Genomic DNA, 15,231 nt, shown 5'->3' on the forward strand with positions numbered 1-15,231 from the left:
CAGGCTCACCACTTGGTAGGATTTTTATTACTTAGGCGAGTACTGGACTGCAGGTAAGCCCCCGAGTGAGAGGCAGGCTCACCACTCGGTAGGATTTTTGTTACTTAGGCGAGTACTGGACTGCAGCTAAACCCCCGAGTGAGAGGCAGGCTCACCACTCGGTAGGATTTTTCAAACTTAGGCAAGTACTGGACTGCAGCTAAGCCCCCGAGCGAGAGGCAGGATCACCACTCGGTAGTATTTTTTCTTTGACTTAGGCGAAACAGATTCGCAACTAAGGCACCCGCTGGGGGATTTTAGAACATGTAAAAAATGAACAACAATCATTCGGAAGACTGTAAAATCATGTATTTTGATAATCAAACTAAAGGGTACTTCTTATTACATCTCATCAGTTCTAAAAACTTAAGAGTAAAAAGGGCGGAGCAGTTCCGCATTCCAGGCGCGTGGCTCATCTTTGTTGTGCTCGACGTTGAAGAGACGATATGCTCCATTGTGAAGCACTTTGGTGACGACAAAAGGGCCATCCCAGGCAGGAGCAAGATTGTGTGGTTTCGCTGGTCCACTCGAAGAACCAGGTCTCCTTCTTGAAATGCCCGACCTCTTATGTTTCTGGCATGGAATCAACGCAAGTCTTGCTGATAAATGGTCGACCAGATCAAGGCCATCTCTCTTTCTTCTTCCAGGAGATCGACTGCATCTTGCCGAGCTTGCTTTGCTTCCTCTTCTAAGAAGAGTTTGACTCGAGGCGCGTTGTGGAGCAAATCACTCGGGAGTACGGCTTCGGCTCCATAGACTAAGAAGAATGGAGTCCGTCCAGTCGACCGATTTGGAGTTGTCCTCAATCCCCAAAGTACTGATGGGAGCTCGTCGACCCAAGCCCTTGCTGCATGCTTGAGGTCACGCATCAACCGGGGTTTCAGTCCTTTGAGAATCAATCCATTTGCTTGCTCAGCCTGCCCATTCGACTAAGGATGAGCGACCGAAATGTAGTCGACCCTCGTGCCTTGGGAAGCACAAAAGGTTCTGAATTCATCAGAGTCGAAATTTGAGCCGTTATCTGTGATGATGCTATGTGGAACACCATATCTGAATATTAGTTCCCTGATGAAACTCACACTTGTACTTGCTTCAAGGTTTTTAATGGGCTTGGCTTCGATCCATTTGGTGAACTTGTCGACTGCCACCAGCACATGAGTAAATCCACTCCTGTCAATCCTCAGAGGTCCAACCATGTCCAATCCCCAGACAACAAAAGGCCAGACGAGTGGAATTGTCTTCAGAGCTGACGCAGGTTTATGAGATATGTTGGACTAAAACTGATAGCCTTCACACTTGTCCACTATTTCCTTTGCCATCTCATTGGCCCGTGGCCAGTAAAATCCGGCTCGGTATGCTTTGGCCACGATGGTCCGAGAGGACGCACGGTGACCACAGGTCCCCGAGTGAATATCATTAAGGATCATTCGGCCTTCTTCTAGCGTGATGCACTTTTGGCAGACCCCAGTTACACTTTCTCTGAACAGCTGTCCTTTTATCATGGTAAAGGCCTTAGATCGTCGGACAATCTGTCGAGCCTCTTCTTCATCCTCTGGAAGTTCTTTCCTAAGAATGTATGCAATGTACGGCACTGTCCAGTCGGGAGTGATGACCAAAACCTCCATGACTAAGTCGACCACGGCTGGGACTTCGACTTCAGTCAGATCTGTGGCGCTCTTGGGCTGTGGTGACTCTTCAGTGAAAGGATCTTCCTAAACTGAAGGTGAATGAATATGTTCCAGAAACACATTGCGGGGAATGGCCTCTCTCTTTGAACCTATCTTCGCCAACTCATCTGCAGCTTGATTTTTCAGTCGGGGTATGTGATGAAGCTCCAATCCTTCAAACTTCTTTTCCAGCTTCCTCACAGCATTGCAATAACCAGTCATGGCTAGGCTTCTGACATCCCATTCCTTCATCACTTGATTTACCACCAAATCTGAGTCGCCGTATACCATAAGGCGACGGACGCCGAGTGAAATGGCCATACACAACCCGTATAAAAGTGCTTCATATTTTGCTTCATTATTGGAGGAATCAAAATGAATCTGGAGAACATAGTTAAGCTTGTCTCCACGGGGGGACACCAACACTACCCCAGCACATGATCCATTCAACATCTTGGAGCCATCAAAGAACATAGTCCAATGCTCCGAGTGGACTTGAGTCGGTAGTTGTTGCTCAATCCACTCGGCAAGGAAATCTGTGATTGCTTGGGACTTGATAGCTTTCTTTGCCTCAAACTTGATATCCAATGGAAGGAGTTCAATCGCCCATTTTGCCACTCGACCAGTTGCATCTCTGTTATTCAGGATCTTAGATAATGGTGTGTCACTGACGACTGTAATGGAGTGATCAGAGAAGTAATGTGCAACCTTCTTCATGGTCATGTATATTCCATAGACAAGCTTCTGATAATGAGGATATCGTTGCTTGGATGGAGTCAAAACTTCGGAGAGATAATAAACTGGGCACTAAACCTTGTAAGTTTTTCCTTCCTCTACTCACTCGACCGTGAGTAATGTACTGACAACTTGTCCAGTGGCTGCAATATAAAGCAGTAAAGGATCTTTGCTGATTGGCGCAGCGAGCACCGGCTGGGTGGAAAGCAGGGTTTTGAGTTCTACAAACGCTGCATCAGCTTCCTCGGTCCACTCAAACTTATCAGATTTCTTCATTAGTCGGTAAAGAGGAAAGGACTTTTCACCGAGACGAGAAATGAATCGACTCAAGGCGGCCAAACAACCAGTCAACTTCTGAACGTCATGCACTCGCACAGGGCGTTTCATTTGGAGGATGGTATCAACTTTTTCTAGATTGGCGTTGATCCCTCATTCGGAAACGAGAAAATCGAGTAACTTTCTTCCTGGAACTCCAAACGTGCTCTTTGACGGATTAAGCTTGATATCATACCTCCTTAGGTTGGCAAAGGTTTCTGCGAGGTCAGTCAATAGGTTGGAACATTTGCGAGACTTGACCACAATGTCATCCATGTATGCTTCCACATTTCGACTGATTTGAGTGAGCAAGCACTTCTGAATCATTCTCATGAATGTGGCTCCGGCATTTTTAAGACCAAATGGCATGGTGACATAGCAAAAGCACCCGAATGGGGTGATGAAGGTTGTTTTTATTTCATCGGGACCATATAGCCAGATCTGATGATACCCGGAATATGCATCTAAAAAATACAAGCGCTCACACCCCGCAGTCGAGTCAACAATCTGATCGATGTGGGGGAGAGGGAAGTGATCTTTCGGGTAGGCCCAATTGATATGCTCGAAATCAATGCACATATGAAGTGAATCGTCCTTCTTAGGGACCATGACTACATTGGTAAGCCACTCGGAGTGGTAAATCTCTCGGATGAACTCTGCTGCTAGCAGCCGAACCACTTCTTCGCCAATCGCTTTCCTCTTCTGCACGGCGGACCACCGAAGGTGCTCTTTGATGGGTTTCGCCTTGGGGTCGACACGCAAGCGGTGCTCAGCCTGTCCTCTGGGTACACCCGGCATGTCAGAGGGTTTCCATGCAAAGATGTCCCAGTTCTCATGGAGGAACTGGATGAGCGCTTCTTCCTATTTGCTGTCGAGTGTCGTTGATATATGAGTCGGCGCAGCACTGGGATCGGTCGGGTGAATATGAATCGGCTTCGTTTCACCAGACGACTGAAATGCAGAATCCGTGGCAGGCTTCTTGGCTCGGAGCAAATCACTTGGATCTGTGTTCTTCTTATACTCTTGAAGTTCGACTGCTGCCATCTGTGCATCGGCAATTTTGGAACCTTTCTGGAAGCATTCCTCTGCTTTCTGCCGATTTCCAGTAACTGTGATCACGCCTTTGGGGCCAGGCATCTTCAAATTGAGGTACACATAACATGGTCGAGCCATAAAACGTGCGTAGGCAGGCCTACCCAGAATGGCATGATAAGCACTCTGGAAATCTACGACTTCAAATGTCAATTTTTCCTTACGGTAATGCTTGGAATCACCGAAAACCACGTCGAGAGCGATCTGTCCGAGTGACTCGGCTTTCTTTCCAGGGATAACACCATGGAAACTCATATTGCTCTTGCTAAGTTTGGACATCGGAATGCCCATCCCCTTCAAGGTTTCAGCATAAAGGATATTCAGACCGCTACCACCGTCCATCAGCACATTAGTCAGTCGAGTGCCTCCGACCATGGGGTCGACCACCAGTGCTTGCCTCCCGGGGGTGGCTACACGATCAGGATGGTCATACTGGTCGAATGTGATGGCTGTCTGAGACCATTTCAGGTATGTGGTGGTCGTCGCCGGAGCAACCATATTCACTTCTTTATTGATAACTTTCAACCAACTCTTGCTCACAACATCTGCGAAAATCATGAGGGTGGAATTGACTTTGGGATAACCGACTCTTTCTCCTTCTCATTGGGTTGTTTTTCTTGGAACTGCTGGATCAGGAGTCGACATTGTCGAGTGGTATGCTTAGGGTATATCAGATTACCTTATTCATCCTTCTTTGTGTGGATGTGGCATGGAAAATCTAACACATCATTCCCTGCTTGATCTTTTACCTTCTTAGGGGGCCATGGCCCTTTAGGTTTTCCCTTAAGCTTTCCTTGAGCCACTGCTGCAATCTCACCGGGTGCCACTGCTTCGGTCTTACGCTTCTGTTTCCGATTGGAATTACCTCCACTGGCCTCTTGGCCGACTGGCTTACTCTTCCCGCTACGGAGTTGATCCTCTTCTTCTCCGTTAGCGTACCGGGTGGCTATCTCCATCATCCGAGTCAGAGTCATATCTCCAGTCCGACCGAACTTCAGGACCAACTCTCTTTATTTAACGCCTTCCTTGAAGGCGCACACTGCTTGATGCTCTGATACATTTTCAACGGTGTGATGCAAAGTGGTCCACCTCTGAATGAATTCCCTCAAAGTCTCATTCGGCTTCTGCACACAATGCTGCAACTCGGGCAATCATGTTGTTCGTTTGCACATGCCCTCAAAAGTTCTAACGAACACTCGAGCCAGCTCTTCCCAACTGTGTATGCTGCTAGGAGTCAACTGAGTTAACCACGCTCAGGCCAACCCTTCCAACATCAGAGGGAGATGCTTCATCGCTATTTCATCATTTCCGCCTCCAATCTGCATAGCCACTCGGTAATCCTCAAGCCAAGTTTCAGGCTTGGATTCTCCAGTGAAATTACTGACTCCGGTTGCCAACCTAAAGTTGGGAGGAATCACTGCCGCTCTGATGGCTTTGCTGAAACACTCTGGACCTGAAACATGCAATCTGCTGCCACTTGGACGATCTCTGACAGGGTCTTCTCTATACGCTCTGTTCCGGTCGACTAGGCCTTGAACGAGAATGGATCTCGCATCGAAGCATGGCTCCCTTGGGTCGATTGGTGCTCTTCGCTCGCCACTGTGACAGCGTCTATCATCATTCTGCTGAGGCACATATGACGCACTCCTCGAAGGAGGCGTAGGCACTCGATGACGATTGTCACGGTCGAGCTGACGATCATACTGTCCACGGCCTTCACGCCATGGGGGCGATCTTGGGCTGTGGGCCGACTGAACTGTATCTGCTACTACGGATCTGCTGTGAATCCTATTCCACGACTGAGACACTATTGTGTTCTGCTCTCCTGCTGCCCGGAGCAAGGCCTGGATCAGCATCAACACTCTGCCAGCCTCCGATTGGGAAGGTTGGATCGACTCTGCTATTCGGGCCGCGGCTATAAGGTTCTGAATCGGAGTACGGTATACCTTAGGTGGAGGCGGGAAAAGTTGCCGTCGACTGGACTCGGGAACCCGCTCCCGAGCCCGCTCATCGAGAGCGCGCTGCAGGTTCTCTAGTCGAGTGGGCTCAGCCAAATTAGCCAAGCGTGTCTCCTCCAAGGCCTGAGCCTCGGGGGTTTCTCCAACGATGGGCGTGTAGAGTGCATCCATGTTGCGGCAACGAAGTTCTTCCCTCTGCTGTGAAGAAAGGGGTTCGGGATGATATTCCTCATGGACGCGCGATGGATCGCCTCCACCAACTTCGCCGTCTTCGTGACGGAAGCCAGGTGGGCCACACGGACCATCGACCATCAGGACTTCAGCCGCAGGGTCGCTGCTATCGCACTCGGATGCAGTCTTCGTGGAGCCAGTCGACAGATTGAACATGCCGTGGAGAGTTTCGTCGGGCTCGATTGCCGTGACTTGATGGGGGGGCGAACGCCGAGTCGTCGGCGACGAAAACGAGCACGCCAAGACGGATCTCGCGACCCTTAGCCAATCCGCCGCCGGAAACCATGATGATGATCGGAAAAACTTGCAACTTCACCAACAAGTCGCTAAGACACCTGCCCCACGGTGGGCGCCAACTGTCGTGGTTCTAAGACTGACAGTAGAGAGGGGGGTATGTATGGAGAGGCAAGATCCCAGCTATGGTGAAGGTGTACACACGGGTTTTACGAGTTCAGGCCCTTCTCGGAGGAAGTAATAGCCCTACGTCTGGGTGGTCGATTGGATTATATGAGTGATGTTACATGGGGTGCCAACCCTTGCGCCAAAGGAGGGGGTGGCTTATATAGAGTATGCCAGGACCCCCGCCGTCCTCCATTACAAGGGACTTGATGTACATAAAGTGGGGGTGTTACTGGTAACGCCAGCCTTAAGTGTTGTTAATGACCTTAAAGACTACGGAGTGAATGCCTGCCCATTGTAACGCTGAGTGACTCCTGGTCTTCGGGAGGTCGAGTGATTCTCTGGATGGTCGAGTGACAGTAGGTAGGAAGACTCCCGAGTGACATGATGTCGAGTGGATTGCACTCGACATCTTCGACCGGGGGTCTCATGCTGCCTCTTGAACTTCTTGTCTTCTTGGGTAGTGACCTTGGATAGGACGTATAGGTCAGTCCTATGACCCTACCCCAGGTCTGTATCCTCATCAGGGACCACAACAACTTCCTCGCTCTCTTCGCCGAACTTCAGGCGTTACCACCCGTGTATCGCCACATTAGGTGGTTGACCGTCGGTGTGCTTGCATGGACGCTATGGACTATTAGGAATAAGCTTGTGATCCAGCATGTCCCTCTTCGTTGCCCTACTGACGCTTTGTTCAAATGGTCTAGTTACTTGCAGCTTTGGCGGCCGCTTAGCCGCCCTAGGGAGAGAGACACCATCACCTCCATCATCACCCAGCTTCGCGCGATGGCTCTCCTGATGGCGCCACTGCTTCCCCCACCACCAGAGCCAGATTAGATCTTCTCCTCCTCGCCGCCACCGCCGTTTATGTGTTGTGCGTGCTTCATTTCTGTGTTGGGCTTGTTGTGCTGTGCCCACAGCTGAACCTCGTGTAGTGTTTGGGTGTGTGTGTGTGTGTGTGTGTGTGTTAGACCCTGTCTGCGGTGGCGTTGTGTGTGTGTGTTGCTCGGGTGGTACCATGTTGACTTTGTGCTCGGTAGTTTGCTTTATTTATAAAGCGGGATGAAAGCCTTTTTCAGTACATAGTCAAACTATCTCAAATTAAACTCCTCGCTTGAACTGTCTTTTGTTTAGTAATTTGCATCACTATGGAACGTCTATCAAAATTCAAACGAAATCATGTCCTTTTCTATTCCTTGTCCTCTTCCAGCAAACATCCCCTGGACTGTGCCGGTTTTAAGTCGACCAAGACACTCGCCACCATGGCCAGAGCAACACACATAATAGAGATCATTTCAAAACCACAATTTGTGAAATTAGATTCAAATGCAAATTGAAATTGAAACATAAAAAATACAGTGATTGATTCAAAGTAGACATAACAAATGGTTCAAATGATCAGAAATAAACATAACATAAAGATTAAACATGCACCTAAACACGAACATCAAACATAAAGCAAAAAACACGAAGATCAAACATAGAGCATCATTCCCGATTCCTCGGCGCGACAGGACGGCAACGATCGGTGCCTCCTTCCTCCCCCATGAGACCGCCGTGGACGAGTCACTTCCCTTCGGATCGCCTAGGCTAGGGCGACGATGCTGACTGCGGGTGGACGATGCCAGGGCGGTCAGAGCCATGGGGCGCTGGGCGGACAGCGGGGGAACAAAGATTTGTTAAATCTCACTCGAATGAAACTTAAACAAGCCTTAGCCGATGTTATATTCATCGGCTTATGTGAAGATCCATGCAAATTTTTTATTTTAGCTTTTTTCTTGGGTCGCGATAACTGCTACACGTGTGACATGTATGCGAACTCGCCCCCACGCCTCGTGTGGCGTGAACAAGAACCCACCCACACGACCGCGTCCGGGCGCGCAATTGCACAGCCCGCACGTCTGGTGTATGGCAACCCCGCCCGCACTGCCCCGTCCGGGCCAGCCGACCCGCTGCCCGCACGACCCAGTCGTTCTCGGCCTCCGATCCATCCCCTCTCCCGTCTGCCACCATCGTCCCCCACCTCTCGAACCCCGACCTCCGTCGCCGGCCATCTATGGTTGCCATGGCAACCAGGGCAGATCCATAAGGCACTCCCACCGCAAACCACACCCCAACCCTCCCCACCCCCACCACCCCACTCCAACCCAGCCCTCCAGAGACGATCAGCTAAAACCAGGTGAAATCTCCTGATCTCATCCTTCTCATCCTTAAGGCGGAAAATCTCACGATCTTGTACTGGGCCCATGCTATAGGGGTAGAACACTGCATGGTTAAGTGTATATTCGCAATTGCCAGGCAGAATACACTAGATCTGCCATGTAATACGTTTGTGATTAACTTAAGTTCCTAGTTTGATTGAAGCAAGTAGTTGGGTATGAAAATGGATGAGTAGGAATCCCTAAAAAAAGGAGAGGAAGGACAAGTTTGGAATGAAGGGGGTGGGAAAAATTAATTGCCACTTGTGTATAACGACAGTTGCCACCTTTCGTTGTCAGTAACTGCCACCTATTTGACCTGTTGTTTTCCATCCCTATCTTCTATGTGCAAGTAGCGGAAGAATACAATTCTTGTGGATTGTTGATGCGTTCTTGTTCGTGCAGCGATTGAGAACACATTGGAAAGAAGCAAGACATGGAAAGAATGAATCACGAAGATGGCGCTGATACTTGGGGTTCTCAAAGGCCAGAAACGACCCCTTGGGATGCATCAGAGTACAGTCAACTCATCTCTGCAGGGTCGTTGCTGCCACTACTAGAACATATGTAGGCGTTGGTATGATGCGTGATAACGAAAGAAGAGAACAGTTGCCATCTTCGCAACGATGAAGATGACATTCTACTTATGTCGTACACTGTCATTTTTTTGCAGGTTCTTATGACCAAAACACTTTTAGGGGGGCCCGTGGCAAGTTCAGTCGCAAGGCGCTAACACTGACAAATGTATGGGCAGCCAACTTCAACTAGCTAATATGGCTAATCAAGGTAACGCAAACGAAAAAAGAGCACATACTGGTGTGGACATGAAAAATGAACATGCAAAAAAATTGGCAAAAGGACTCACGAGTTATCACAGGTGAAAATGCAGAGCCTTCATGCAGCACGTGGCATCAGGCAGCACCCATGTACCTGCCATCGACGTCATACACAGGTGAGTACATAAAAAAGTGAAGTTGCGGATGCGCACTTAGCAGAAGGAGCATAGTTGACAACTGCAATTGCCATGACTGGACATCTACAATTGCCATGTGTAAAAAATTGCAGTTGTCATCCCTGGACAACTGTTGTTGCCATCCCTGGACAGCTGCAGTTGCCATGGAGGAAAAATTGCAGTTGCCATGCAAGTGCAACTACAGTTGCCATGCCATGACAACTGCAGTTGCCACGAAGGAACAACTGCAGTTGCCATACCGGTACAACTACAGTTGCCATGTCAGGAAAACTGTAGTTGCCACGTCAGGGGCAACTGCAGTTGCCGTGCTAGCACAAAACTGCATTTGCCATGAATTGACCAACCACTACTATGCTTACAGGTTATTACGGTGGTGGTAACCCGGCAAACATCTCGTGGCAACCTTCACAAATTGCAGGTGGAGCACGTCATTTTTGTGTCACAGACCACACAAGATGGTCACATGCAGCACAACAAGGTAAGGAAAAAAACTGAACCACAAAACAACACTACATTTGTTTTCTGGCAAAAAAAACCGCACGTGCAGAGAAAAAAGAATTGAAGCAGTGATGGTGGACAAAAACCAAGCATAAAATGCTGACAAGTGGTTGCGTGTAAATGAGTCATGTATTGTCTTTGAAAAATTGCCAACTGCTAAAAGCATGTGTGCATCACTAATGGTTGGATGCATTTCGCCTAGTGAGATCAATCTTATAATGTAGTAGTTTTGTTGCTAGAACACAATGGTTGCCATTTGTTGGTTGCAGTGTTTGCCATGTATGCAAGAATGCAGCTGCCATGCATATAGAACCCAAGTTTTCGTACTAAAAATAAAGGAGCTTGTTGTCGTGCATTGGCAAACAATAGTTGCCATGTTTGTTGAACCGTAGCTGCCATGACTGGACAGCTACAGTTGCCATACATGTCCACGCACAGACTCACAGCTTGCTATTTGAAATGATGTCATGCCAAATCACTCGAATTTGACATGATCCGTTGCGATAAACATGTTATTCAAACAAAAAACTTACTCTCATACCTGTTTTTTCTATTACAGGGCCTACAACTACAATGAACAGCGGCGCGGGGACATCTACTGTGGGGAGCTCTGAGCGCACGGAAGACGCATTCCACCAGCCAGGAGACAATCATGCCGCAAACAATTTCAAGTCGGAGTCGGAAATGGCAATCATTCCAGCAATGCCGACAAGCACCCCTTTGAACACAAGCACTGGCAACACTCAAGTAGATGGAACTGCCGCCGATATTGAAGTGAATGATGAAACTGACGACGACGCACAACGGGATGAAGATGGTGGGCAATCAGAGATCGTGGTACCTCAGCCACCGTACGTTGGGCAGAGATTTGAATCATTCGAAGAAGCAAAGGAATTCTACCAGACATATGCAAAGTTCCATGGATTTGCGCTCAACACCGAATACCATAGGAAAATTAAGAAAACTAACGAGTACAGTAGAGGTGAGATGAGGTGCCACAAGGCACCGAGGAACAAGAAGGGGAATGGTGTTGCGCATGTCGTTCCAGAACGAAAGAGAGGTATCATTGTCAAGACTGAATGCCCTGTCCGGTGTAAGCTAAACGTAGATGGTACACAGTGGGTGGTCACTGAATATTTTAACGAGCACAACCACAAACTCATAAAGAAGTTTGACCTGATAAAATTTCTGACCGCCCACAGAGGGTTCAACCCCGTCGAAAGGCAATTCGTAAAGCTGCTACATGATTGTAACGTCGGTCCATCAAGAATGGTCCAGATACTATCGCTCATCCACAGCAAAAAGGGGACTCTGAGTAGCATGTCGTACATACCAGCTGACGTCACAAACCTACAGGCCAAATACCGTAGACAGAGCAAGTTGGCTGACATAGAGGCCACAATGGCCTACTTCGATGAGAAAGCGAAGGAAGATCCAGATTTCTTCTACAGGATAAGGTTGGACGATGAGGACTGTGTCAGGAACATGTATTGGGTGGAGGTGCTGCAAGGAGAGCCTACAAACATTTCCGAGATTGCATTTCATTCGACGCAACGTACCTCACCAATATGTACAAGATGCCATGCGCTCCGTTCATAGGAATAAATAACCACAATCAGTCATTGCAGTTCGGCTGTGGGCTCGTTCGGAACAAAGACACAGATGGGTACGTTTGGCTGTTCAAGACCTTCTTGGAGTGCATGGATGGACTTGCTCCGATGAACATAATAACATACCAGGATTTCAGCATGCGTGCAGGCATATAGGGAGTCTTTCTGTTGGCAGTGCACAGGCACTGCAGGTGGCACATTATAAAGAAGGCTGAGGAGACGCTAGGACCGTTCTTTGCTGACCGTCCAGAGCTCCACAAGGCATTCGAGCTGTGCATGGACCACAGCTTGACGGTGGAGGAGTTTGAAAGGAGCTGGATGGCCATGATAGAAACATATCAAGTCCAAGACAACGAGACGCTTGCTAGCCTGTGGGATAAGCGAATGTACTGGGTGCCGGCCTACTTCATGCAGTGCTTCTTCCCCTTTCTGCAGACTACGCAGCGCAGCGAGGGGTTCAATGCTGTTTTGAAGCGGTACGTGAGCCCTGGCAACTCATTACTACAGTTTACTAAAATGAGCAAGATATACACAAACAAGATCTTTAACAAGTAAGTCAGTTGCGTTACCATCTTATTTGCACAAAAAGCACTAAGGCGGTAGGTGCCTTATAGAATGCAATGCAGTTGCCATGATATGCAGTTGCCATGTTTAATAAAATACTGTTTTCCATGCGTAATCAGCTACAGTTGCCATGTTCAATGAAAATTCTGTTTGCCATGCTTGCTCGGATGCATTTTCAATGTTCAATGAAGTGCAGTTGCCATGTTTAATGCACTGTGCTTCCCTTGGGGCACGTTGGTATGCAAATGCCAATGTCAACTGAAAAATGTTATATTGTCGACACTTATGCTGAAATGCAGTTGCCAGGTTTACTAAAATGCAACCGCCATGTTTGTTGAAATGCAATTGCCATGTTTAATCAACTGTAGATGCCAAGTTTAATAAAAATGCAGTTGCCATGCTTTATGCAATGTGCTTCCATTGGGGAATGTTGGTGTAGGAATGACGATGTCCAGTTGAAAATGTACTACAGTTGCCATGTCTGGTGTACTGCATTTGCCATGTCTAATGTGCTGCATTTGCCATGTTCAGTGTACTATATTTGCCATGTTCAATGTACTATGTTTGCCATGTTCAAACAAAATGTATTTCTATTTCCATGACAACATAAGGTGGTACAAAAAAAAGAGCGCACGATAACAGAAAAACATGAAAATTGCAGATTCCAGGAAGAAATAAAGTGTGCCAGCATGTTCATGGCTTTCCAGGTGGACGAACATACGTTCAAGGTTTGTTCTATTTTGGGCATGTCAGATTCAAAACCTGAAGACCCGGACAAAGGAAGGAACTACTTCGTCAAAGCCTCGATAGGCGAAGGCGAGTACTACTGCCAATGCTGCAAGTTCGAACGGGACGACATTGTGTGTTGTCACATACTAAAAGTAATGGACATGAACTCTGTGACACGGATGCCCCGCCATTTCATAAGGCGGCGATGGACTTGGGACGCTGACGACGCATTTGCGCCCTAGACAACAAAAGCATTTCTGGCTGTGCATGATGAGAGACCTGAGGCAACCATGGAAGCCGTGAGGCACGTTGTGCTGACAAAGAACTATGTTGAGCTAATTGATGAAGCATGCAAGAGTGATGAGACAGCGAGAGTCACAGAAAAACACAGGAAAGCACTGAAAAGAGAGCTTGATGAGATCAAGAAGAGGAAAGCTGAGGAAGCCTTACACCGGTTCCCCCGCACATCAAGTGTGCCTTCATCCACGGGGCCATCATCTGAAAACTCGGAGATAGGATCTGGAACAGCAAGCACACAGACCCAGGTCAGGAACCCACCCTGTTCCATCACAAAGGGTCGTCCAAGAGAGATAAGGTACAAGTCGGGATTGGAGATTCAAGCAAAACACAAGAAAACGAAGAAAGGGGCGGGCAATCCATAAGCAAAAATTGGGGCGATGTGATATGGTCCTTGTGGACATTTTGTTTTGTACCCTAGATGATGAGAATTTTTGTTTTAAAAAAAATTGGGATAATGACTCTTGAGGGGTATCAGAAGTGGAAGGAAAATTCATTGAATGGATAAATGCAGTTGCCATGTTATGGGTACTTAATATACCATGTTATGTGTAGTTAATCTGCCATGTTATGTGTAGTTAGTCTGCCATGCTATTTTATACTAAATATGCCATGCTATTATATACTAAATATGCCATGCTAGTTGTACTGGATCTGCCATGTTAGTTGTACTGGATCTGCCATGTTAGTTGTACTGTATCTGCCATGTTAATTATGCTGGATCTGCCATGTTGTTTGTATTGTATCTGCCATGTTAGCTGTACTGAAAATATGCCATGGTATTTGTAATGACTCTGCATGGCATATATTTCCATGACAAATCGATGCGGTTTAGTAACACATAGTGTGTTGTGTGCAATGTATGGGAAACAAGTTGGAGAAAGTGTAACGTGCATAAACCGCAGCAAAGGTTGTGGCTACATGAGCAACCTACCCATGCTAGCCGGTGCAGTTAGTGATGAAAAAGAAGAAGCAAAACAGCCAAAATGAAAAACGACAATGACTTTCACTACCCATGTCTGTTGAACTACATTTGCCACCTTTTTAAAAACATCGTAGACGCATTCGAAACAGCAAACCGGTGCAGAAACAATGAAACCATAGTAATAACGATAAACATAAAAACATATCTGCTGTAACGCCTAAAAAGGTTCACGTCCACACATATATTACAGAGACTATTCAAATGTTGCTCACACACCACCACTACATAGTAGGCTACGCGGGGTTGCAGTCTTAACATAGCACACAAACATAGTTTTCGACAAAAACAAAGAGATAGTACCTTACATTCCTCGGCAACAGAATGTAAGGTATGCGTCTGGTGTGTAACGCCACGTGATCACTTGTACTTCTTGATGACTTTCTTGACAGCTTCCTCGACGAACTCGCGTGCTCCGGACCGCTTGTTGAAATCTTCATTCGTCAACCAGTTCCATGTATAGATTTTTCGGAGCTCAACAATCATTGCAGCTGTGACAGCAGGGACAAGTCTACCTTCCCACTTTGCAAAGTATTCCAACGCATGAAAGCCACGGTCCATCCTGCACAAGAAAAAGAGTCAGGTGAACACGCAAAAAGGACAGACATAGCAAAGATAGACTTCAATTCAGATGTGACAACAAATGAGGGGTTGGATTGATGTAAATGGCACATGAAGGAGGGGGGTAAGAAATTACGTGTTCCCTTGCTTCACACTCGCCACGTACTCAGTCGGAAAATGCCTGATCTGGACCTTTGAGTGTTCATAGTGACGGTTCCATGTCTCTTTGAGGTTGTTGATGAAGAATTCAGCATGTGTAGTAAGGTCTGCATCAGCTTCCGAACGGATTGAATCAAGCACCTCAAAACGTTGGTTCTTCAGGTCAAGACATATCGCATAGTGGTGACCACACATGTCGTGTGGGTCATGTGGTGCAAGCTCCT

This window comes from Triticum dicoccoides, chromosome 4B (assembly GCF_002162155.2).
Source record: "Triticum dicoccoides isolate Atlit2015 ecotype Zavitan chromosome 4B, WEW_v2.0, whole genome shotgun sequence".
Classification (NCBI taxonomy): Eukaryota; Viridiplantae; Streptophyta; class Magnoliopsida; order Poales; family Poaceae; genus Triticum; species Triticum dicoccoides.